The sequence below is a fragment of the Hypomesus nipponensis genome, chromosome 6, assembly GCF_054491055.1.
Source record: "Hypomesus nipponensis isolate SF chromosome 6, ASM5449105v1, whole genome shotgun sequence".
NCBI classification, from domain to species: Eukaryota; Metazoa; Chordata; class Actinopteri; order Osmeriformes; family Osmeridae; genus Hypomesus; species Hypomesus nipponensis.
In genome coordinates this window covers 4940052-4961744 of record NC_140366.1, presented here as the reverse complement: position 1 = coordinate 4961744, position 21693 = coordinate 4940052, and the positions used below count along the sequence as shown (strand labels likewise).

At 43.0% G+C, this 21693-nt stretch overlaps 35 non-coding genes across 35 annotated transcripts; all 35 read right to left on the bottom strand.

Annotated features, from left to right (window-relative positions):
* Positions 1 to 124: 124 nt before the first annotated feature.
* LOC146286575 (small nucleolar RNA U3) lies at positions 125 to 337 on the bottom strand. Its single transcript, XR_014762247.1, has one exon. It is a non-coding gene; the product is annotated as a small nucleolar RNA U3 (small nucleolar RNA).
* A 411-nt stretch (positions 338 to 748) lies between these two features.
* Positions 749 to 961, bottom strand: LOC146286574 (small nucleolar RNA U3). The gene has a single exon (XR_014762246.1). It is a non-coding gene; the product is annotated as a small nucleolar RNA U3 (small nucleolar RNA).
* Positions 962 to 1372: 411 nt separating this feature from the next.
* LOC146286573 (small nucleolar RNA U3) lies at positions 1373 to 1584 on the bottom strand. Its single transcript, XR_014762263.1, has one exon. It is a non-coding gene; the product is annotated as a small nucleolar RNA U3 (small nucleolar RNA).
* A 411-nt stretch (positions 1585 to 1995) lies between these two features.
* Positions 1996 to 2208, bottom strand: LOC146286572 (small nucleolar RNA U3). Its single transcript, XR_014762245.1, has one exon. It is a non-coding gene; the product is annotated as a small nucleolar RNA U3 (small nucleolar RNA).
* A 411-nt stretch (positions 2209 to 2619) lies between these two features.
* Positions 2620 to 2832, bottom strand: LOC146286571 (small nucleolar RNA U3). Its single transcript, XR_014762244.1, has one exon. It is a non-coding gene; the product is annotated as a small nucleolar RNA U3 (small nucleolar RNA).
* Positions 2833 to 3243: 411 nt separating this feature from the next.
* Positions 3244 to 3455, bottom strand: LOC146286570 (small nucleolar RNA U3). Its single transcript, XR_014762262.1, has one exon. It is a non-coding gene; the product is annotated as a small nucleolar RNA U3 (small nucleolar RNA).
* Positions 3456 to 3866: 411 nt separating this feature from the next.
* Positions 3867 to 4079, bottom strand: LOC146286569 (small nucleolar RNA U3). Its single transcript, XR_014762243.1, has one exon. It is a non-coding gene; the product is annotated as a small nucleolar RNA U3 (small nucleolar RNA).
* Positions 4080 to 4490: 411 nt separating this feature from the next.
* On the bottom strand, positions 4491 to 4702 carry LOC146286568 (small nucleolar RNA U3). Its single transcript, XR_014762258.1, has one exon. It is a non-coding gene; the product is annotated as a small nucleolar RNA U3 (small nucleolar RNA).
* A 411-nt stretch (positions 4703 to 5113) lies between these two features.
* Positions 5114 to 5326, bottom strand: LOC146286567 (small nucleolar RNA U3). The gene has a single exon (XR_014762241.1). It is a non-coding gene; the product is annotated as a small nucleolar RNA U3 (small nucleolar RNA).
* A 411-nt stretch (positions 5327 to 5737) lies between these two features.
* LOC146286566 (small nucleolar RNA U3) lies at positions 5738 to 5950 on the bottom strand. The gene has a single exon (XR_014762240.1). It is a non-coding gene; the product is annotated as a small nucleolar RNA U3 (small nucleolar RNA).
* A 411-nt stretch (positions 5951 to 6361) lies between these two features.
* LOC146286565 (small nucleolar RNA U3) lies at positions 6362 to 6574 on the bottom strand. Its single transcript, XR_014762239.1, has one exon. It is a non-coding gene; the product is annotated as a small nucleolar RNA U3 (small nucleolar RNA).
* Positions 6575 to 6985: 411 nt separating this feature from the next.
* On the bottom strand, positions 6986 to 7197 carry LOC146286564 (small nucleolar RNA U3). Its single transcript, XR_014762261.1, has one exon. It is a non-coding gene; the product is annotated as a small nucleolar RNA U3 (small nucleolar RNA).
* Positions 7198 to 7608: 411 nt separating this feature from the next.
* LOC146286563 (small nucleolar RNA U3) lies at positions 7609 to 7821 on the bottom strand. The gene has a single exon (XR_014762238.1). It is a non-coding gene; the product is annotated as a small nucleolar RNA U3 (small nucleolar RNA).
* A 411-nt stretch (positions 7822 to 8232) lies between these two features.
* On the bottom strand, positions 8233 to 8444 carry LOC146286562 (small nucleolar RNA U3). The gene has a single exon (XR_014762260.1). It is a non-coding gene; the product is annotated as a small nucleolar RNA U3 (small nucleolar RNA).
* A 411-nt stretch (positions 8445 to 8855) lies between these two features.
* Positions 8856 to 9068, bottom strand: LOC146286561 (small nucleolar RNA U3). Its single transcript, XR_014762237.1, has one exon. It is a non-coding gene; the product is annotated as a small nucleolar RNA U3 (small nucleolar RNA).
* Positions 9069 to 9479: 411 nt separating this feature from the next.
* On the bottom strand, positions 9480 to 9692 carry LOC146286560 (small nucleolar RNA U3). The gene has a single exon (XR_014762235.1). It is a non-coding gene; the product is annotated as a small nucleolar RNA U3 (small nucleolar RNA).
* A 411-nt stretch (positions 9693 to 10103) lies between these two features.
* Positions 10104 to 10315, bottom strand: LOC146286559 (small nucleolar RNA U3). Its single transcript, XR_014762259.1, has one exon. It is a non-coding gene; the product is annotated as a small nucleolar RNA U3 (small nucleolar RNA).
* A 411-nt stretch (positions 10316 to 10726) lies between these two features.
* Positions 10727 to 10939, bottom strand: LOC146286558 (small nucleolar RNA U3). Its single transcript, XR_014762274.1, has one exon. It is a non-coding gene; the product is annotated as a small nucleolar RNA U3 (small nucleolar RNA).
* A 412-nt stretch (positions 10940 to 11351) lies between these two features.
* Positions 11352 to 11564, bottom strand: LOC146286557 (small nucleolar RNA U3). The gene has a single exon (XR_014762234.1). It is a non-coding gene; the product is annotated as a small nucleolar RNA U3 (small nucleolar RNA).
* Positions 11565 to 11976: 412 nt separating this feature from the next.
* LOC146286556 (small nucleolar RNA U3) lies at positions 11977 to 12189 on the bottom strand. Its single transcript, XR_014762157.1, has one exon. It is a non-coding gene; the product is annotated as a small nucleolar RNA U3 (small nucleolar RNA).
* A 411-nt stretch (positions 12190 to 12600) lies between these two features.
* LOC146286555 (small nucleolar RNA U3) lies at positions 12601 to 12812 on the bottom strand. Its single transcript, XR_014762252.1, has one exon. It is a non-coding gene; the product is annotated as a small nucleolar RNA U3 (small nucleolar RNA).
* Positions 12813 to 13223: 411 nt separating this feature from the next.
* On the bottom strand, positions 13224 to 13435 carry LOC146286554 (small nucleolar RNA U3). Its single transcript, XR_014762184.1, has one exon. It is a non-coding gene; the product is annotated as a small nucleolar RNA U3 (small nucleolar RNA).
* A 411-nt stretch (positions 13436 to 13846) lies between these two features.
* On the bottom strand, positions 13847 to 14059 carry LOC146286553 (small nucleolar RNA U3). Its single transcript, XR_014762225.1, has one exon. It is a non-coding gene; the product is annotated as a small nucleolar RNA U3 (small nucleolar RNA).
* Positions 14060 to 14470: 411 nt separating this feature from the next.
* Positions 14471 to 14682, bottom strand: LOC146286552 (small nucleolar RNA U3). The gene has a single exon (XR_014762183.1). It is a non-coding gene; the product is annotated as a small nucleolar RNA U3 (small nucleolar RNA).
* Positions 14683 to 15093: 411 nt separating this feature from the next.
* Positions 15094 to 15305, bottom strand: LOC146286551 (small nucleolar RNA U3). The gene has a single exon (XR_014762182.1). It is a non-coding gene; the product is annotated as a small nucleolar RNA U3 (small nucleolar RNA).
* Positions 15306 to 15716: 411 nt separating this feature from the next.
* Positions 15717 to 15929, bottom strand: LOC146286550 (small nucleolar RNA U3). The gene has a single exon (XR_014762224.1). It is a non-coding gene; the product is annotated as a small nucleolar RNA U3 (small nucleolar RNA).
* A 412-nt stretch (positions 15930 to 16341) lies between these two features.
* Positions 16342 to 16554, bottom strand: LOC146286549 (small nucleolar RNA U3). The gene has a single exon (XR_014762223.1). It is a non-coding gene; the product is annotated as a small nucleolar RNA U3 (small nucleolar RNA).
* Positions 16555 to 16965: 411 nt separating this feature from the next.
* LOC146286548 (small nucleolar RNA U3) lies at positions 16966 to 17178 on the bottom strand. The gene has a single exon (XR_014762222.1). It is a non-coding gene; the product is annotated as a small nucleolar RNA U3 (small nucleolar RNA).
* A 411-nt stretch (positions 17179 to 17589) lies between these two features.
* On the bottom strand, positions 17590 to 17802 carry LOC146286547 (small nucleolar RNA U3). Its single transcript, XR_014762221.1, has one exon. It is a non-coding gene; the product is annotated as a small nucleolar RNA U3 (small nucleolar RNA).
* Positions 17803 to 18213: 411 nt separating this feature from the next.
* On the bottom strand, positions 18214 to 18426 carry LOC146286546 (small nucleolar RNA U3). Its single transcript, XR_014762220.1, has one exon. It is a non-coding gene; the product is annotated as a small nucleolar RNA U3 (small nucleolar RNA).
* Positions 18427 to 18837: 411 nt separating this feature from the next.
* On the bottom strand, positions 18838 to 19050 carry LOC146286545 (small nucleolar RNA U3). Its single transcript, XR_014762218.1, has one exon. It is a non-coding gene; the product is annotated as a small nucleolar RNA U3 (small nucleolar RNA).
* Positions 19051 to 19461: 411 nt separating this feature from the next.
* LOC146286544 (small nucleolar RNA U3) lies at positions 19462 to 19674 on the bottom strand. The gene has a single exon (XR_014762217.1). It is a non-coding gene; the product is annotated as a small nucleolar RNA U3 (small nucleolar RNA).
* Positions 19675 to 20085: 411 nt separating this feature from the next.
* LOC146286543 (small nucleolar RNA U3) lies at positions 20086 to 20298 on the bottom strand. Its single transcript, XR_014762216.1, has one exon. It is a non-coding gene; the product is annotated as a small nucleolar RNA U3 (small nucleolar RNA).
* A 411-nt stretch (positions 20299 to 20709) lies between these two features.
* LOC146286542 (small nucleolar RNA U3) lies at positions 20710 to 20922 on the bottom strand. Its single transcript, XR_014762156.1, has one exon. It is a non-coding gene; the product is annotated as a small nucleolar RNA U3 (small nucleolar RNA).
* A 367-nt stretch (positions 20923 to 21289) lies between these two features.
* On the bottom strand, positions 21290 to 21502 carry LOC146286541 (small nucleolar RNA U3). Its single transcript, XR_014762215.1, has one exon. It is a non-coding gene; the product is annotated as a small nucleolar RNA U3 (small nucleolar RNA).
* Positions 21503 to 21693: the final 191 nt, after the last annotated feature.

The following is a 21693-nucleotide window of genomic DNA, read 5'->3' as shown; positions in this document are numbered from 1 at the left end:
GACATCAAGCCCCTTATTGCAATCGCTGCACATCCCAGCAATGTTGCTAATCTCACAGTCCAGCGCATTATGAGACCGATGCAAACGTTACTGCGACTGATTCTTTTTGAACAATCAATGTAAATCCACTCAGAACATGATCCTTTCATCCAAGTTCCATTCAAGAACTTGGACCAGTCATCAATGGTGGTAGGACAGTGAACAAAGCCACACCTTTCCACCAGATTCCTGCTCAGAAAGGAACATCTGCATCTTCATCATGGAAAGCGAGACCACTCCTTAGAAACACATTTCTCAAAGAACAAACTATAGAAATGATCCCTGAAAGTATAGTCTTGGTTGTTAGACTGGGAACAACCTGGCTTTATATTTCGAGGAGCGCATACCCACCTCTGGGTTCCAAAGCCAACTGAATGGTCGACACCTGTAACAATCGATTATGCTAAAACCGCAACACGTAATAGGTCTCTTGGTCAAAGACATTTCACGCAGAGTTCTGAAATCTTCCACGTGACAAAACGTTGCATAGAGAACCAAATTGTTTCGTTGAATCTGCGGATTCATTGCATAGAGAGAACCAAATTGTGGAATCAGCTAGACTCGGCACGGATTTAAGCATCGATCGACATCAAGCCCCTTATTGCAATCGCTGCACATCCCAGCAATGTTGCTAATCTCACAGTCCAGCGCATTATGAGACCGATGCAAACGTTACTGCGACTGATTCTTTTTGAACAATCAATGTAAATCCACTCAGAACATGATCCTTTCATCCAAGTTCCATTCAAGAACTTGGACCAGTCATCAATGGTGGTAGGACAGTGAACAAAGCCACACCTTTCCACCAGATTCCTGCTCAGAAAGGAACATCTGCATCTTCATCATGGAAAGCGAGACCACTCCTTAGAAACACATTTCTCAAAGAACAAACTATAGAAATGATCCCTGAAAGTATAGTCTTGGTTGTTAGACTGGGAACAACCTGGCTTTATATTTCGAGGAACGCATACCCACCTCTGGGTTCCAAAGCCAACTGAATGGTCGACACCTGTAACAATCGATTATGCTAAAACCGCAACACGTAATAGGTCTCTTGGTCAAAGACATTTCACGCAGAGTTCTGAAATCTTCCACGTGACAAAACGTTGCATAGAGAACCAAATTGTTTCGTTGAATCTGCGGATTCCTTGCATAGAGAGAACCAAATTGTGGAATCAGCTAGACTCGGCACGGATTTAAGCATCGATCAACATCAAGCCCCTTATTGCAATCGCTGCACATCCCAGCAATGTTGCTAATCTCACAGTCCAGCGCATTATGAGACCGATGCAAACGTTACTGAGACTGATTTTTTTTGAACAATCAATGTAAATCCACTCAGAACATGATCCTTTCATCCAAGTTCCATTCAAGAACTTGGACCAGTCATCAACGGTGGTAGGACAGTGAACAAAGCCACACCTTTCCACCAGATTCTGGTCAGAAAGGAACATCTGCATCTTCATCATGGATAGCGAGACCACTCCTTAGAAACACATTTCTCAAAGAACAAACTATAGAAATGATCCCTGAAAGTATAGTCTTGGTTGTTGGACTAGGAACAACCTGGCTTTATATTTCGAGGAGCGCATACCCACCTCTGGGTTCCAAAGCCAACTGAATGGTCGACACCTGTAACAATCGATTATGCTAAAACCGCAACACGTAATAGGTCTTTTGGTCAAAGACATTTCACGCAGAGTTCTGAAATCTTCCACGTGACAAAACATTGCATAGAGAACCAAATTGTTTCTTTGAATCTGCGGATTCCTTGCATAGAGAGAACCAAATTGTGGAATCAGCTAGACTCGGCACGGATTTAAGCATCGATCGACATCAAGCCCCTTATTGCAATCGCTGCACATCCCAGCAATGTTGCTAATCTCACAGTCCAGCGCATTATGAGACCGATGTAAACGTTACTGCGACTGATTCTTTTTGAACAATCAATGTAAATCCACTCAGAACATGATCCTTTCATCCAAGTTCCATTCAAGAACTTGGACCAGTCATCAATGGTGGTAGGACAGTGAACAAAGCCACACCTTTCCACCAGATTCCTGCTCAGAAAGGAACATCTGCATCTTCATCATGGAAAGCGAGACCACTCCTTAGAAACACATTTCTCAAAGAACAAACTATAGAAATGATCCCTGAAAGTATAGTCTTGGTTGTTAGACTGGGAACAACCTGGCTTTATATTTCGAGGAGCGCATACCCACCTCTGGGTTCCAAAGCCAACTGAATGGTCGACACCTGTAACAATCGATTATGCTAAAACCGCAACACGTAATAGGTCTCTTGGTCAAAGACATTTCACGCAGAGTTCTGAAATCTTCCACGTGACAAAACGTTGCATAGAGAACCAAATTGTTTCGTTGAATCTGCGGATTCATTGCATAGAGAGAACCAAATTGTGGAATCAGCTAGACTCGGCACGGATTTAAGCATCGATCGACATCAAGCCCCTTATTGCAATCGCTGCACATCCCAGCAATGTTGCTAATCTCACAGTCCAGCGCATTATGAGACCGATGCAAACGTTACTGCGACTGATTCTTTTTGAACAATCAATGTAAATCCACTCAGAACATGATCCTTTCATCCAAGTTCCATTCAAGAACTTGGACCAGTCATCAATGGTGGTAGGACAGTGAACAAAGCCACACCTTTCCACCAGATTCCTGCTCAGAAAGGAACATCTGCATCTTCATCATGGAAAGCGAGACCACTCCTTAGAAACACATTTCTCAAAGAACAAACTATAGAAATGATCCCTGAAAGTATAGTCTTGGTTGTTAGACTGGGAACAACCTGGCTTTATATTTCGAGGAACGCATACCCACCTCTGGGTTCCAAAGCCAACTGAATGGTCGACACCTGTAACAATCGATTATGCTAAAACCGCAACACGTAATAGGTCTCTTGGTCAAAGACATTTCACGCAGAGTTCTGAAATCTTCCACGTGACAAAACGTTGCATAGAGAACCAAATTGTTTCGTTGAATCTGCGGATTCCTTGCATAGAGAGAACCAAATTGTGGAATCAGCTAGACTCGGCACGGATTTAAGCATCGATCAACATCAAGCCCCTTATTGCAATTGCTGCACATCCCAGCAATGTTGCTAATCTCACAGTCCAGCGCATTATGAGACCGATGCAAACGTTACTGAGACTGATTTTTTTTGAACAATCAATGTAAATCCACTCAGAACATGATCCTTTCATCCAAGTTCCATTCAAGAACTTGGACCAGTCATCAACGGTGGTAGGACAGTGAACAAAGCCACACCTTTCCACCAGATTCTGGTCAGAAAGGAACATCTGCATCTTCATCATGGATAGCGAGACCACTCCTTAGAAACACATTTCTCAAAGAACAAACTATAGAAATGATCCCTGAAAGTATAGTCTTGGTTGTTGGACTAGGAACAACCTGGCTTTATATTTCGAGGAGCGCATACCCACCTCTGGGTTCCAAAGCCAACTGAATGGTCGACACCTGTAACAATCGATTATGCTAAAACCGCAACACGTAATAGGTCTTTTGGTCAAAGACATTTCACGCAGAGTTCTGAAATCTTCCACGTGACAAAACATTGCATAGAGAACCAAATTGTTTCTTTGAATCTGCGGATTCCTTGCATAGAGAGAACCAAATTGTGGAATCAACTAGACTCGGCACGGATTTAAGCATCGATCGACATCAAGCCCCTTATTGCAATCGCTGCACATCCCAGCAATGTTGCTAATCTCACAGTCCAGCGCATTATGAGACCGATGCAAACGTTACTGCGACTGATTCTTTTTGAACAATCAATGTAAATCCACTCAGAACATGATCCTTTCATCCAAGTTCCATTCAAGAACTTGGACCAGTCATCAATGGTGGTAGGACAGTGAACAAAGCCACACCTTTCCACCAGATTCCTGCTCAGAAAGGAACATCTGCATCTTCATCATGGAAAGCGAGACCACTCCTTAGAAACACATTTCTCAAAGAACAAACTATAGAAATGATCCCTGAAAGTATAGTCTTGGTTGTTAGACTGGGAACAACCTGGCTTTATATTTCGAGGAGCGCATACCCACCTCTGGGTTCCAAAGCCAACTGAATGGTCGACACCTGTAACAATCGATTATGCTAAAACCGCAACACGTAATAGGTCTCTTGGTCAAAGACATTTCACGCAGAGTTCTGAAATCTTCCACGTGACAAAACGTTGCATAGAGAACCAAATTGTTTCGTTGAATCTGCGGATTCATTGCATAGAGAGAACCAAATTGTGGAATCAGCTAGACTCGGCACGGATTTAAGCATCGATCGACATCAAGCCCCTTATTGCAATCGCTGCACATCCCAGCAATGTTGCTAATCTCACAGTCCAGCGCATTATGAGACCGATGCAAACGTTACTGCGACTGATTCTTTTTGAACAATCAATGTAAATCCACTCAGAACATGATCCTTTCATCCAAGTTCCATTCAAGAACTTGGACCAGTCATCAATGGTGGTAGGACAGTGAACAAAGCCACACCTTTCCACCAGATTCTGGTCAGAAAGGAACATCTGCATCTTCATCATGGATAGCGAGACCACTCCTTAGAAACACATTTCTCAAAGAACAAACTATAGAAATGATCCCTGAAAGTATAGTCTTGGTTGTTGGACTAGGAACAACCTGGCTTTATATTTCGAGGAGCGCATACCCACCTCTGGGTTCCAAAGCCAACTGAATGGTCGACACCTGTAACAATCGATTATGCTAAAACCGCAACACGTAATAGGTCTTTTGGTCAAAGACATTTCACGCAGAGTTCTGAAATCTTCCACGTGACAAAACATTGCATAGAGAACCAAATTGTTTCTTTGAATCTGCGGATTCCTTGCATAGAGAGAACCAAATTGTGGAATCAACTAGACTCGGCACGGATTTAAGCATCGATCGACATCAAGCCCCTTATTGCAATCGCTGCACATCCCAGCAATGTTGCTAATCTCACAGTCCAGCGCATTATGAGACCGATGCAAACGTTACTGCGACTGATTCTTTTTGAACAATCAATGTAAATCCACTCAGAACATGATCCTTTCATCCAAGTTCCATTCAAGAACTTGGACCAGTCATCAATGGTGGTAGGACAGTGAACAAAGCCACACCTTTCCACCAGATTCCTGCTCAGAAAGGAACATCTGCATCTTCATCATGGAAAGCGAGACCACTCCTTAGAAACACATTTCTCAAAGAACAAACTATAGAAATGATCCCTGAAAGTATAGTCTTGGTTGTTAGACTGGGAACAACCTGGCTTTATATTTCGAGGAGCGCATACCCACCTCTGGGTTCCAAAGCCAACTGAATGGTCGACACCTGTAACAATCGATTATGCTAAAACCGCAACACGTAATAGGTCTCTTGGTCAAAGACATTTCACGCAGAGTTCTGAAATCTTCCACGTGACAAAACGTTGCATAGAGAACCAAATTGTTTCGTTGAATCTGCGGATTCATTGCATAGAGAGAACCAAATTGTGGAATCAGCTAGACTCGGCACGGATTTAAGCATCGATCGACATCAAGCCCCTTATTGCAATCGCTGCACATCCCAGCAATGTTGCTAATCTCACAGTCCAGCGCATTATGAGACCGATGCAAACGTTACTGCGACTGATTCTTTTTGAACAATCAATGTAAATCCACTCAGAACATGATCCTTTCATCCAAGTTCCATTCAAGAACTTGGACCAGTCATCAATGGTGGTAGGACAGTGAACAAAGCCACACCTTTCCACCAGATTCCTGCTCAGAAAGGAACATCTGCATCTTCATCATGGAAAGCGAGACCACTCCTTAGAAACACATTTCTCAAAGAACAAACTATAGAAATGATCCCTGAAAGTATAGTCTTGGTTGTTAGACTGGGAACAACCTGGCTTTATATTTCGAGGAACGCATACCCACCTCTGGGTTCCAAAGCCAACTGAATGGTCGACACCTGTAACAATCGATTATGCTAAAACCGCAACACGTAATAGGTCTCTTGGTCAAAGACATTTCACGCAGAGTTCTGAAATCTTCCACGTGACAAAACGTTGCATAGAGAACCAAATTGTTTCGTTGAATCTGCGGATTCATTGCATAGAGAGAACCAAATTGTGGAATCAGCTAGACTCGGCACGGATTTAAGCATCGATCGACATCAAGCCCCTTATTGCAATCGCTGCACATCCCAGCAATGTTGCTAATCTCACAGTCCAGCGCATTATGAGACCGATGCAAACGTTACTGCGACTGATTCTTTTTGAACAATCAATGTAAATCCACTCAGAACATGATCCTTTCATCCAAGTTCCATTCAAGAACTTGGACCAGTCATCAATGGTGGTAGGACAGTGAACAAAGCCACACCTTTCCACCAGATTCCTGCTCAGAAAGGAACATCTGCATCTTCATCATGGAAAGCGAGACCACTCCTTAGAAACACATTTCTCAAAGAACAAACTATAGAAATGATCCCTGAAAGTATAGTCTTGGTTGTTAGACTGGGAACAACCTGGCTTTATATTTCGAGGAACGCATACCCACCTCTGGGTTCCAAAGCCAACTGAATGGTCGACACCTGTAACAATCGATTATGCTAAAACCGCAACACGTAATAGGTCTCTTGGTCAAAGACATTTCACGCAGAGTTCTGAAATCTTCCACGTGACAAAACGTTGCATAGAGAACCAAATTGTTTCGTTGAATCTGCGGATTCCTTGCATAGAGAGAACCAAATTGTGGAATCAGCTAGACTCGGCACGGATTTAAGCATCGATCAACATCAAGCCCCTTATTGCAATCGCTGCACATCCCAGCAATGTTGCTAATCTCACAGTCCAGCGCATTATGAGACCGATGCAAACGTTACTGAGACTGATTTTTTTTGAACAATCAATGTAAATCCACTCAGAACATGATCCTTTCATCCAAGTTCCATTCAAGAACTTGGACCAGTCATCAACGGTGGTAGGACAGTGAACAAAGCCACACCTTTCCACCAGATTCTGGTCAGAAAGGAACATCTGCATCTTCATCATGGATAGCGAGACCACTCCTTAGAAACACATTTCTCAAAGAACAAACTATAGAAATGATCCCTGAAAGTATAGTCTTGGTTGTTGGACTAGGAACAACCTGGCTTTATATTTCGAGGAGCGCATACCCACCTCTGGGTTCCAAAGCCAACTGAATGGTCGACACCTGTAACAATCGATTATGCTAAAACCGCAACACGTAATAGGTCTTTTGGTCAAAGACATTTCACGCAGAGTTCTGAAATCTTCCACGTGACAAAACATTGCATAGAGAACCAAATTGTTTCTTTGAATCTGCGGATTCCTTGCATAGAGAGAACCAAATTGTGGAATCAGCTAGACTCGGCACGGATTTAAGCATCGATCGACATCAAGCCCCTTATTGCAATCGCTGCACATCCCAGCAATGTTGCTAATCTCACAGTCCAGCGCATTATGAGACCGATGCAAACGTTACTGCGACTGATTCTTTTTGAACAATCAATGTAAATCCACTCAGAACATGATCCTTTCATCCAAGTTCCATTCAAGAACTTGGACCAGTCATCAATGGTGGTAGGACAGTGAACAAAGCCACACCTTTCCACCAGATTCCTGCTCAGAAAGGAACATCTGCATCTTCATCATGGAAAGCGAGACCACTCCTTAGAAACACATTTCTCAAAGAACAAACTATAGAAATGATCCCTGAAAGTATAGTCTTGGTTGTTAGACTGGGAACAACCTGGCTTTATATTTCGAGGAACGCATACCCACCTCTGGGTTCCAAAGCCAACTGAATGGTCGACACCTGTAACAATCGATTATGCTAAAACCGCAACACGTAATAGGTCTCTTGGTCAAAGACATTTCACGCAGAGTTCTGAAATCTTCCACGTGACAAAACGTTGCATAGAGAACCAAATTGTTTCGTTGAATCTGCGGATTCCTTGCATAGAGAGAACCAAATTGTGGAATCAGCTAGACTCGGCACGGATTTAAGCATCGATCAACATCAAGCCCCTTATTGCAATCGCTGCACATCCCAGCAATGTTGCTAATCTCACAGTCCAGCGCATTATGAGACCGATGCAAACGTTACTGAGACTGATTTTTTTTTAACAATCAATGTAAATCCACTCAGAACATGATCCTTTCATCCAAGTTCCATTCAAGAACTTGGACCAGTCATCAACGGTGGTAGGACAGTGAACAAAGCCACACCTTTCCACCAGATTCTGGTCAGAAAGGAACATCTGCATCTTCATCATGGATAGCGAGACCACTCCTTAGAAACACATTTCTCAAAGAACAAACTATAGAAATGATCCCTGAAAGTATAGTCTTGGTTGTTGGACTAGGAACAACCTGGCTTTATATTTCGAGGAGCGCATACCCACCTCTGGGTTCCAAAGCCAACTGAATGGTCGACACCTGTAACAATCGATTATGCTAAAACCGCAACACGTAATAGGTCTTTTGGTCAAAGACATTTCACGCAGAGTTCTGAAATCTTCCACGTGACAAAACATTGCATAGAGAACCAAATTGTTTCTTTGAATCTGCGGATTCCTTGCATAGAGAGAACCAAATTGTGGAATCAGCTAGACTCGGCACGGATTTAAGCATCGATCGACATCAAGCCCCTTATTGCAATCGCTGCACATCCCAGCAATGTTGCTAATCTCACAGTCCAGCGCATTATGAGACCGATGCAAACGTTACTGCGACTGATTCTTTTTGAACAATCAATGTAAATCCACTCAGAACATGATCCTTTCATCCAAGTTCCATTCAAGAACTTGGACCAGTCATCAATGGTGGTAGGACAGTGAACAAAGCCACACCTTTCCACCAGATTCCTGCTCAGAAAGGAACATCTGCATCTTCATCATGGAAAGCGAGACCACTCCTTAGAAACACATTTCTCAAAGAACAAACTATAGAAATGATCCCTGAAAGTATAGTCTTGGTTGTTAGACTGGGAACAACCTGGCTTTATATTTCGAGGAGCGCATACCCACCTCTGGGTTCCAAAGCCAACTGAATGGTCGACACCTGTAACAATCGATTATGCTAAAACCGCAACACGTAATAGGTCTCTTGGTCAAAGACATTTCACGCAGAGTTCTGAAATCTTCCACGTGACAAAACGTTGCATAGAGAACCAAATTGTTTCGTTGAATCTGCGGATTCATTGCATAGAGAGAACCAAATTGTGGAATCAGCTAGACTCGGCACGGATTTAAGCATCGATCGACATCAAGCCCCTTATTGCAATCGCTGCACATCCCAGCAATGTTGCTAATCTCACAGTCCAGCGCATTATGAGACCGATGCAAACGTTACTGCGACTGATTCTTTTTGAACAATCAATGTAAATCCACTCAGAACATGATCCTTTCATCCAAGTTCCATTCAAGAACTTGGACCAGTCATCAATGGTGGTAGGACAGTGAACAAAGCCACACCTTTCCACCAGATTCCTGCTCAGAAAGGAACATCTGCATCTTCATCATGGAAAGCGAGACCACTCCTTAGAAACACATTTCTCAAAGAACAAACTATAGAAATGATCCCTGAAAGTATAGTCTTGGTTGTTAGACTGGGAACAACCTGGCTTTATATTTCGAGGAACGCATACCCACCTCTGGGTTCCAAAGCCAACTGAATGGTCGACACCTGTAACAATCGATTATGCTAAAACCGCAACACGTAATAGGTCTCTTGGTCAAAGACATTTCACGCAGAGTTCTGAAATCTTCCACGTGACAAAACGTTGCATAGAGAACCAAATTGTTTCGTTGAATCTGCGGATTCCTTGCATAGAGAGAACCAAATTGTGGAATCAGCTAGACTCGGCACGGATTTAAGCATCGATCAACATCAAGCCCCTTATTGCAATCGCTGCACATCCCAGCAATGTTGCTAATCTCACAGTCCAGCGCATTATGAGACCGATGCAAACGTTACTGAGACTGATTTTTTTTGAACAATCAATGTAAATCCACTCAGAACATGATCCTTTCATCCAAGTTCCATTCAAGAACTTGGACCAGTCATCAACGGTGGTAGGACAGTGAACAAAGCCACACCTTTCCACCAGATTCTGGTCAGAAAGGAACATCTGCATCTTCATCATGGATAGCGAGACCACTCCTTAGAAACACATTTCTCAAAGAACAAACTATAGAAATGATCCCTGAAAGTATAGTCTTGGTTGTTGGACTAGGAACAACCTGGCTTTATATTTCGAGGAGCGCATACCCACCTCTGGGTTCCAAAGCCAACTGAATGGTCGACACCTGTAACAATCGATTATGCTAAAACCGCAACACGTAATAGGTCTTTTGGTCAAAGACATTTCACGCAGAGTTCTGAAATCTTCCACGTGACAAAACGTTGCATAGAGAACCAAATTGTTTCTTTGAATCTGCGGATTCCTTGCATAGAGAGAACCAAATTGTGGAATCAGCTAGACTCGGCACGGATTTAAGCATCGATCGACATCAAGCCCCTTATTGCAATCGCTGCACATCCCAGCAATGTTGCTAATCTCACAGTCCAGCGCATTATGAGACCGATGCAAACGTTACTGCGACTGATTCTTTTTGAACAATCAATGTAAATCCACTCAGAACATGATCCTTTCATCCAAGTTCCATTCAAGAACTTGGACCAGTCATCAACGGTGGTAGGACAGTAAACAAAGCCACACCTTTCCACCAGATTTCTGCTCAGAAAGGAACATCTGCATCTTCATCATGGATAGCGAGACCACTCCTTAGAAACACATTTCTCAAAGAACAAACTATAGAAATGATCCCTGAAAGTATAGTCTTGGTTGTTGGACTAGGAACAACCTGGCTTTATATTTCGAGGAGCGCATACCCACCTCTGGGTTCCAAAGCCAACTGAATGGTCGACACCTGTAACAATCGATTATGCTAAAACCGCAACACGTAATAGGTCTTTTGGTCAAAGACATTTCACGCAGAGTTCTGAAATCTTCCACGTGACAAAACATTGCATAGAGAACCAAATTGTTTCTTTGAATCTGCGGATTCCTTGCATAGAGAGAACCAAATTGTGGAATCAGCTAGACTCGGCACGGATTTAAGCATCGATCGACATCAAGCCCCTTATTGCAATCGCTGCACATCCCAGCAATGTTGCTAATCTCACAGTCCAGCGCATTATGAGACCGATGCAAACGTTACTGCGACTGATTTTTGTTTGAACAATCAATGTAAATCCACTCAGAACATGATCCTTTCATCCAAGTTCCATTCAAGAACTTCGACCAGTCATCAATGGTGGTAGGACAGTGAACAAAGCCACACCTTTCCACCAGATTCCTGCTCAGAAAGGAACATCTGCATCTTCATCATGGATAGCGAGACCACTCCTTAGAAACACATTTCTCAAAGAACAAACTATAGAAATGATCCCTGAAAGTATAGTCTTGGTTGTTGGACTAGGAACAACCTGGCTTTATATTTCGAGGAGCGCATACCCACCTCTGGGTTCCAAAGCCAACTGAATGGTCGACACCTGTAACAATCGATTATGCTAAAACCGCAACACCTAATAGGTCTCTTGGTCAAAGACATTTCACGCAGAGTTCTGAAATCTTCCACGTGACAAAACGTTGCATAGAGAACCAAATTGTTTCGTTGAATCTGCGGATTCATTGCATAGAGAGAACCAAATTGTGGAATCAGCTAGACTCGGCACGGATTTAAGCATCGATCGACATCAAGCCCCTTATTGCAATTGCTGCACATCCCAGCAATGTTGCTAATCTCACAGTCCAGCGCATTATGAGACCGATGCAAACGTTACTGCGACTGATTTTTTTTTGAACAATCAATGTAAATCCACTCAGAACATGATCCTTTCATCCAAGTTCCATTCAAGAACTTGGACCAGTCATCAATGGTGGTAGGACAGTGAACAAAGCCACACCTTTCCACCAGATTCCTGCTCAGAAAGGAACATCTGCATCTTCATCATGGATAGCGAGACCACTCCTTAGAAACACATTTCTCAAAGAACAAACTATAGAAATGATCCCTGAAAGTATAGTCTTGGTTGTTGGACTGGGAACAACCTGGCTTTATATTTCGAGGAGCGCATACCCACCTCTGGGTTCCAAAGCCAACTGAATGGTCGACACCTGTAACAATCGATTATGCTAAAACCGCAACACGTAATAGGTCTCTTGGTCAAAGACATTTCACGCAGAGTTCTGAAATCTTCCACGTGACAAAACGTTGCATAGAGAACCAAATTGTTTCGTTGAATCTGCGGATTCCTTGCATAGAGAGAACCAAATTGTGGAATCAGCTAGACTCGGCAAGGATTTAAGCATCGATCGACATCAAGCCCCTTATTGCAATCGCTGCACATCCCAGCAATGTTGCTAATCTCACAGTCCAGCGCATTATGAGACCGATGCAAACGTTACTGAGACTGATTTTTTTTGAACAATCAATGTAAATCCACTCAGAACATGATCCTTTCATCCAAGTTCCATTCAAGAACTTGGACCAGTCATCAACGGTGGTAGGACAGTGAACAAAGCCACACCTTTCCACCAGATTCTGGTCAGAAAGGAACATCTGCATCTTCATCATGGATAGCGAGACCACTCCTTAGAAACACATTTCTCAAAGAACAAACTATAGAAATGATCCCTGAAAGTATAGCCTTGGTTGTTGGACTGGGAACAACCTGGCTTTATATTTCGAGGAGCGCATACCCACCTCTGGGTTCCAAAGCCAACTGAATGGTCGACACCTGTAACAATCGATTATGCTAAAACCGCAACACGTAATAGGTCTCTTCGTCAAAGACATTTCACGCAGAGTTCTGAAATCTTCCACGTGACAAAACGTTGCATAGAGAACCAAATTGTTTCGTTGAATCTGCGGATTCCTTGCATAGAGAGAACCAAATTGTGGAATCAGCTAGACTCGGCACGGATTTAAGCATCGATCAACATCAAGCCCCTTATTGCAATCGCTGCACATCCCAGCAATGTTGCTAATCTCACAGTCCAGCGCATTATGAGACCGATGCAAACGTTACTGAGACTGATTTTTTTTGAACAATCAATGTAAATCCACTCAGAACATGATCCTTTCATCCAAGTTCCATTCAAGAACTTGGACCAGTCATCAACGGTGGTAGGACAGTGAACAAAGCCACACCTTTCCACCAGATTCTGGTCAGAAAGGATCATCTGCATCTTCATCATGGATAGCGAGACCACTCCTTAGAAACACATTTCTCAAAGAACAAACTATAGAAATGATCCCTGAAAGTATAGCCTTGGTTGTTGGACTGGGAACAACCTGGCTTTATATTTCGAGGAGCGCATACCCACCTCTGGGTTCCAAAGCCAACTGAATGGTCGACACCTGTAACAATCGATTATGCTAAAACCGCAACACGTAATAGGTCTCTTGGTCAAAGACATTTCACGCAGAGTTCTGAAATCTTCCACGTGACAAAACATTGCATAGAGAACCAAATTGTTTCTTTGAATCTGCGGATTCCTTGCATAGAGAGAACCAAATTGTGGAATCAGCTAGACTCGGCACGGATTTAAGCATCGATCAACATCAAGCCCCTTATTGCAATCGCTGCACATCCCAGCAATGTTGCTAATCTCACAGTCCAGCGCATTATGAGACCGATGCAAACATTACTGCGACTGATTTTTTTTGAACAATCAATGTAAATCCACTCAGAACATGATCCTTTCATCCAAGTTCCATTCAAGAACTTGGACCAGTCATCAATGGTGGTAGGACAGTAAACAAAGCCACACCTTTCCACCAGATTCCTGCTCAGAAAGGAACATCTGCATCTTCATCATGGATAGCGAGACCACTCCTTAGAAACACATTTCTCAAAGAACAAACTATAGAAATGATCCCTGAAAGTATAGTCTTGGTTGTTGGACTAGGAACAACCTGGCTTTATATTTCGAGGAGCGCATACCCACCTCTGGGTTCCAAAGCCAACTGAATGGTCGACACCTGTAACAATCGATTATGCTAAAACCGCAACACGTAATAGGTCTTTTGGTCAAAGACATTTCACGCAGAGTTCTGAAATCTTCCACGTGACAAAACGTTGCATAGAGAACCAAATTGTTTCGTTGAATCTGCGGATTCCTTGCATAGAGAGAACCAAATTGTGGAATCAGCTAGACTCGGCACGGATTTAAGCATCGATCAACATCAAGCCCCTTATTGCAATCGCTGCACATCCCAGCAATGTTGCTAATCTCACAGTCCAGCGCATTATGAGACCGATGCAAACGTTACTGAGACTGATTTTTTTTGAACAATCAATGTAAATCCACTCAGAACATGATCCTTTCATCCAAGTTCCATTCAAGAACTTGGACCAGTCATCAACGGTGGTAGGACAGTGAACAAAGCCACACCTTTCCACCAGATTCTGGTCAGAAAGGATCATCTGCATCTTCATCATGGATAGCGAGACCACTCCTTAGAAACACATTTCTCAAAGAACAAACTATAGAAATGATCCCTGAAAGTATAGCCTTGGTTGTTGGACTGGGAACAACCTGGCTTTATATTTCGAGGAGCGCATACCCACCTCTGGGTTCCAAAGCCAACTGAATGGTCGACACCTGTAACAATCGATTATGCTAAAACCGCAACACGTAATAGGTCTCTTGGTCAAAGACATTTCACGCAGAGTTCTGAAATCTTCCACGTGACAAAACATTGCATAGAGAACCAAATTGTTTCTTTGAATCTGCGGATTCCTTGCATAGAGAGAACCAAATTGTGGAATCAGCTAGACTCGGCACGGATTTAAGCATCGATCAACATCAAGCCCCTTATTGCAATCGCTGCACATCCCAGCAATGTTGCTAATCTCACAGTCCAGCGCATTATGAGACCGATGCAAACGTTACTGAGACTGATTTTTTTTGAACAATCAATGTAAATCCACTCAGAACATGATCCTTTCATCCAAGTTCCATTCAAGAACTTGGACCAGTCATCAACGGTGGTAGGACAGTGAACAAAGCCACACCTTTCCACCAGATTCTGGTCAGAAAGGATCATCTGCATCTTCATCATGGATAGCGAGACCACTCCTTAGAAACACATTTCTCAAAGAACAAACTATAGAAATGATCCCTGAAAGTATAGCCTTGGTTGTTGGACTGGGAACAACCTGGCTTTATATTTCGAGGAGCGCATACCCACCTCTGGGTTCCAAAGCCAACTGAATGGTCGACACCTGTAACAATCGATTATGCTAAAACCGCAACACGTAATAGGTCTCTTGGTCAAAGACATTTCACGCAGAGTTCTGAAATCTTCCACGTGACAAAACATTGCATAGAGAACCAAATTGTTTCTTTGAATCTGCGGATTCCTTGCATAGAGAGAACCAAATTGTGGAATCAGCTAGACTCGGCACGGATTTAAGCATCGATCAACATCAAGCCCCTTATTGCAATCGCTGCACATCCCAGCAATGTTGCTAATCTCACAGTCCAGCGCATTATGAGACCGATGCAAACATTACTGCGACTGATTTTTTTTGAACAATCAATGTAAATCCACTCAGAACATGATCCTTTCATCCAAGTTCCATTCAAGAACTTGGACCAGTCATCAATGGTGGTAGGACAGTAAACAAAGCCACACCTTTCCACCAGATTCCTGCTCAGAAAGGAACATCTGCATCTTCATCATGGATAGCGAGACCACTCCTTAGAAACACATTTCTCAAAGAACAAACTATAGAAATGATCCCTGAAAGTATAGTCTTGGTTGTTGGACTAGGAACAACCTGGCTTTATATTTCGAGGAGCGCATACCCACCTCTGGGTTCCAAAGCCAACTGAATGGTCGACACCTGTAACAATCGATTATGCTAAAACCGCAACACGTAATAGGTCTTTTGGTCAAAGACATTTCACGCAGAGTTCTGAAATCTTCCACGTGACAAAACGTTGCATAGAGAACCAAATTGTTTCGTTGAATCTGCGGATTCATTGCATAGAGAGAACCAAATTGTGGAATCAGCTAGACTCGGCACGGATTTAAGCATCGATTGACATCAAGCCCCTTATTGCAATCGCTGCACATCCCAGCAATGTTGCTAATCTCACAGTCCAGCGCATTATGAGACCGATACAAACGTTACTGCGACTGATTTTTTTTTGAACAATCAATGTAAATCCACTCAGAACATGATCCTTTCATCCAAGTTCCATTCAAGAACTTGGACCAGTCATCAATGGTGGTAGGACAGTAAACAAAGCCACACCTTTCCACCAGATTCCTGCTCAGAAAGGAACATCTGCATCTTCATCATGGATAGCGAGACCACTCCTTAGAAACACATTTCTCAAAGAACAAACTATAGAAATGATCCCTGAAAGTATAGTCTTGGTTGTTGGACTGGGAACAACCTGGCTTTATATTTCGAGGAGCGCATACCCACCTCTGGGTTCCAAAGCCAACTGAATGGTCGACACCTGTAACAATCGATTATGCTAAAACCGCAACACGTAATAGGTCTCTTGGTCAAAGACATTTCACGCAGAGTTCTGAAATCTTCCACGTGACAAAACGTTGCATAGAGAACCAAATTGTTTCGTTGAATCTGCGGATTCCTTGCATAGAGAGAACCAAATTGTGGAATCAGCTAGACTCGGCACGGATTTAAGCATCGATCAACATCAAGCCCCTTATTGCAATCGCTGCACATCCCAGCAATGTTGCTAATCTCACAGTCCAGCGCATTATGAGACCGATGCAAACATTACTGCGACTGATTTTTTTTGAACAATCAATGTAAATCCACTCAGAACATGATCCTTTCATCCAAGTTCCATTCAAGAACTTGGACCAGTCATCAATGGTGGTAGGACAGTAAACAAAGCCACACCTTTCCACCAGATTCCTGCTCAGAAAGGAACATCTGCATCTTCATCATGGATAGCGAGACCACTCCTTAGAAACACATTTCTCAAAGAACAAACTATAGAAATGATCCCTGAAAGTATAGTCTTGGTTGTTGGACTAGGAACAACCTGGCTTTATATTTCGAGGAGCGCATACCCACCTCTGGGTTCCAAAGCCAACTGAATGGTCGACACCTGTAACAATCGATTATGCTAAAACCGCAACACGTAATAGGTCTTTTGGTCAAAGACATTTCACGCAGAGTTCTGAAATCTTCCACGTGACAAAACATTGCATAGAGAACCAAATTGTTTCTTTGAATCTGCGGATTCCTTGCATAGAGAGAACCAAATTGTGGAATCAGCTAGACTCGGCACGGATTTAAGCATCGATCGACATCAAGCCCCTTATTGCAATCACTGCACATCCCAGCAATGTTGCTAATCTCACAGTCCAGCGCATTATGAGACCGATGCAAACGTTACTGCGACTGATTCTTTTTGAACAATCAATGTAAATCCACTCAGAACATGATCCTTTCATCCAAGTTCCATTCAAGAACTTGGACCAGTCATCAATGGTGGTAGGACAGTAAACAAAGCCACACCTTTCCACCAGATTCCTGCTCAGAAAGGAACATCTGCATCTTCATCATGGATAGCGAGACCACTCCTTAGAAACACATTTCTCAAAGAACAAACTATAGAAATGATCCCTGAAAGTATAGTCTTGGTTGTTGGACTGGGAACAACCTGGCTTTATATTTCGAGGAGCGCATACCCACCTCTGGGTTCCAAAGCCAACTGAATGGTCGACACCTGTAACAATCGATTATGCTAAAACCGCAACACGTAATAGGTCTCTTGGTCAAAGACATTTCACGCAGAGTTCTGAAATCTTCCACGTGACAAAACATTGCATAGAGAACCAAATTGTTTCGTTGAATCTGCGGATTCCTTGCATAGAGAGAACCAAATTGTGGAATCAGCTAGACTCGGCACGGATTTAAGCATCGATCGACATCAAGCCCCTTATTGCAATCGCTGCACATCCCAGCAATGTTGCTAATCTCACAGTCCAGCGCATTATGAGACCGATGCAAACGTTACTGCGACTGATTTTTTTTGAACAATCAATGTAAATCCACTCAGAACATGATCCTTTCATCCAAGTTCCATTCAAGAACTTGGACCAGTCATCAATGGTGGTAGGACAGTAAACAAAGCCACACCTTTCCACCAGATTCCTGCTCAGAAAGGAACATCTGCATCTTCATCATGGATAGCGAGACCACTCCTTAGAAACACATTTCTCAAAGAACAAACTATAGAAATGATCCCTGAAAGTATAGTCTTGGTTGTTGGACTGGGAACAACCTGGCTTTATATTTCGAGGAGCGCATACCCACCTCTGGGTTCCAAAGCCAACTGAATGGTCGACACCTGTAACAATCGATTATGCTAAAACCGCAACACGTAATAGGTCTCTTGGTCAAAGACATTTCACGCAGAGTTCTGAAATCTTCCACGTGACAAAACATTGCATAGAGAACCAAATTGTTTCGTTGAATCTGCGGATTCCTTGCATAGAGAGAACCAAATTGTGGAATCAGCTAGACTCGGCACGGATTTAAGCATCGATCGACATCAAGCCCCTTATTGCAATCGCTGCACATCCCAGCAATGTTGCTAATCTCACAGTCCAGCGCATTATGAGACCGATGCAAACGTTACTGCGACTGATTTTTTTTGAACAATCAATGTAAATCCACTCAGAACATGATCCTTTCATCCAAGTTCCATTCAAGAACTTGGACCAGTCATCAATGGTGGTAGGACAGTAAACAAAGCCACACCTTTCCACCAGATTCCTGCTCAGAAAGGAACATCTGCATCTTCATCATGGATAGCGAGACCACTCCTTAGAAACACATTTCTCAAAGAACAAACTATAGAAATGATCCCTGAAAGTATAGTCTTGGTTGTTGGACTGGGAACAACCTGGCTTTATATTTCGAGGAGCGCATACCCACCTCTGGGTTCCAAAGCCAACTGAATGGTCGACACCTGTAACAATCGATTATGCTAAAACCGCAACACGTAATAGGTCTCTTGGTCAAAGACATTTCACGCAGAGTTCTGAAATCTTCCACGTGACAAAACGTTGCATAGAGAACTAAATTGTTTCGTTGAATCTGCGGATTCCTTGCATAGAGAGAACCAAATTGTGGAATCAGCTAGACTCGGCACGGATTTAAGTATAGATCGACTTCAAGCCCCTTATTGCAATCGCTGCACATCCCAGCAATGTTGCTAATCTCACAGTCCAGCGCATTATGAGACCGATGCAATTGTTACTGCGACTGATTTTTTTTGAACAATCAATGTAAATCCACTCAGAACATGATCCTTTCATCCAAGTTCCATTCAAGAACTTGGACCAGTCATCAATGGTGGTAGGACAGTAAACAAAGCCACACCTTTCCACCAGATTCCTGCTCAGAAAGGAACATCTGCATCTTCATCATGGATAGCGAGACCACTCCTTAGAAACACATTTCTCAAAGAACAAACTATAGAAATGATCCCTGAAAGTATAGTCTTGGTTGTTGGACTGGGAACAACCTGGCTTTATATTTCGAGGAGCGCATACCCACCTCTGGGTTCCAAAGCCAACTGAATGGTCGACACCTGTAACAATCGATTATGCTAAAACCGCAACACGTAATAGGTCTCTTGGTCAAAGACATTTCACGCAGAGTTCTGAAATCTTCCACGTGACAAAACGTTGCATAGAGAACTAAATTGTTTCGTTGAATCTGCGGATTCCTTGCATAGAGAGAACCAAATTGTGGAATCAGCTAGACTCGGCACGGATTTAAGTATAGATCGACTTCAAGCCCCTTATTGCAATCGCTGCACATCCCAGCAATGTTGCTAATCTCACAGTCCAGCGCATTATGAGACCGATGCAATTGTTACTGCGACTGATTTTTTTTGAACAATCAATGTAAATCCACTCAGAACATGATCCTTTCATCCAAGTTCCATTCAAGAACTTGGACCAGTCATCAATGGTGGTAGGACAGTAAACAAAGCCACACCTTTCCACCAGATTCCTGCTCAGAAAGGAACATCTGCATCTTCATCATGGATAGCGAGACCACTCCTTAGAAACACATTTCTCAAAGAACAAACTATAGAAATGATCCCTGAAAGTATAGTCTTGGTTGTTGGACTGGGAACAACCTGGCTTTATATTTCGAGGAGCGCATACCCACCTCTGGGTTCCAAAGCCAACTGAATGGTCGACACCTGTAACAATCGATTATGCTAAAACCGCAACACGTAATAGGTCTCTTGGTCAAAGACATTTCACGCAGAGTTCTGAAATCTTCCGCGTGACAAAACGTTGCATAGAGAACCAAATTGTTTCGTTGAATCTGCGGATTCCTTGCATAGAGAGAACCAAATTGTGGAATCAGCTAGACTCGGCACGGATTTAAGCATCGATCGACATCAAGCCCCTCATTGCAATCGCTGCACATCCCAGCAATGTTGCTAATCTCACAGTCCAGCGCATTATGAGACCGATGCAAACGTTACTGCGACTGATTGTTTTTGAACAATCAATGTAAATCCACTCAGAACATGATCCTTTCATCCAAGTTCCATTCAAGAACTTGGACCAGTCATCAATGGTGGTAGGACAGTGAACAAAGCCACACCTTTCCACCAGATTCCTGCTCAGAAAGGAACATCTGCATCTTCATCATGGATAGCGAGACCACTCCTTAGAAACACATTTCTCAAAGAACAAACTATAGAAATGATCCCTGAAAGTATAGTCTTGGTTGTTGGACTGGGAACAACCTGGCTTTACATTTCGAGGAGCGCATACCCACCTCTGGGTTCCAAAGCCAACTGAATGGTCGACACCTGTAACAATCGATTATGCTAAAACCGCAACACGTAATAGGTCTCTTGGTCAAAGACATTTCACGCAGAGTTCTGAAATCTTCCACGTGACAAAACATTGCATAGAGAACCAAATTGTGGAATCAGCTAGACTCGGCACGGATTTAAGCATCGATCGACATCAAGCCCCTTATTGCAATCGCTGCACATCCCAGCAATGTTGCTAATCTCACAGTCCAGCGCATGATGAGACCGATGCAAACGTTACTGCGACTGATTTTTTTTGAACAATCAATGTAAATCCACTCAGAACATGATCCTTTCATCCAAGTTCCATTCAAGAACTTGGACCAGTCATCAATGGTGGTAGGACAGTAAACAAAGCCACACCTTTCCACCAGATTCCTGCTCAGAAAGGAACATCTGCATCTTCATCATGGATAGCGAGACCACTCCTTAGAAACACATTTCTCAAAGAACAAACTATAGAAATGATCCCTGAAAGTATAGTCTTGGTTGTTGGACTGGGAACAACCTGGCTTTATATTTCGAGGAGCGCATACCCACCTCTGGGTTCCAAAGCCAACTGAATGGTCGACACCTGTAACAATCGATTATGCTAAAACCGCAACACGTAATAGGTCTCTTGGTCAAAGACATTTCACGCAGAGTTCTGAAATCTTCCACGTGACAAAACGTTGCATA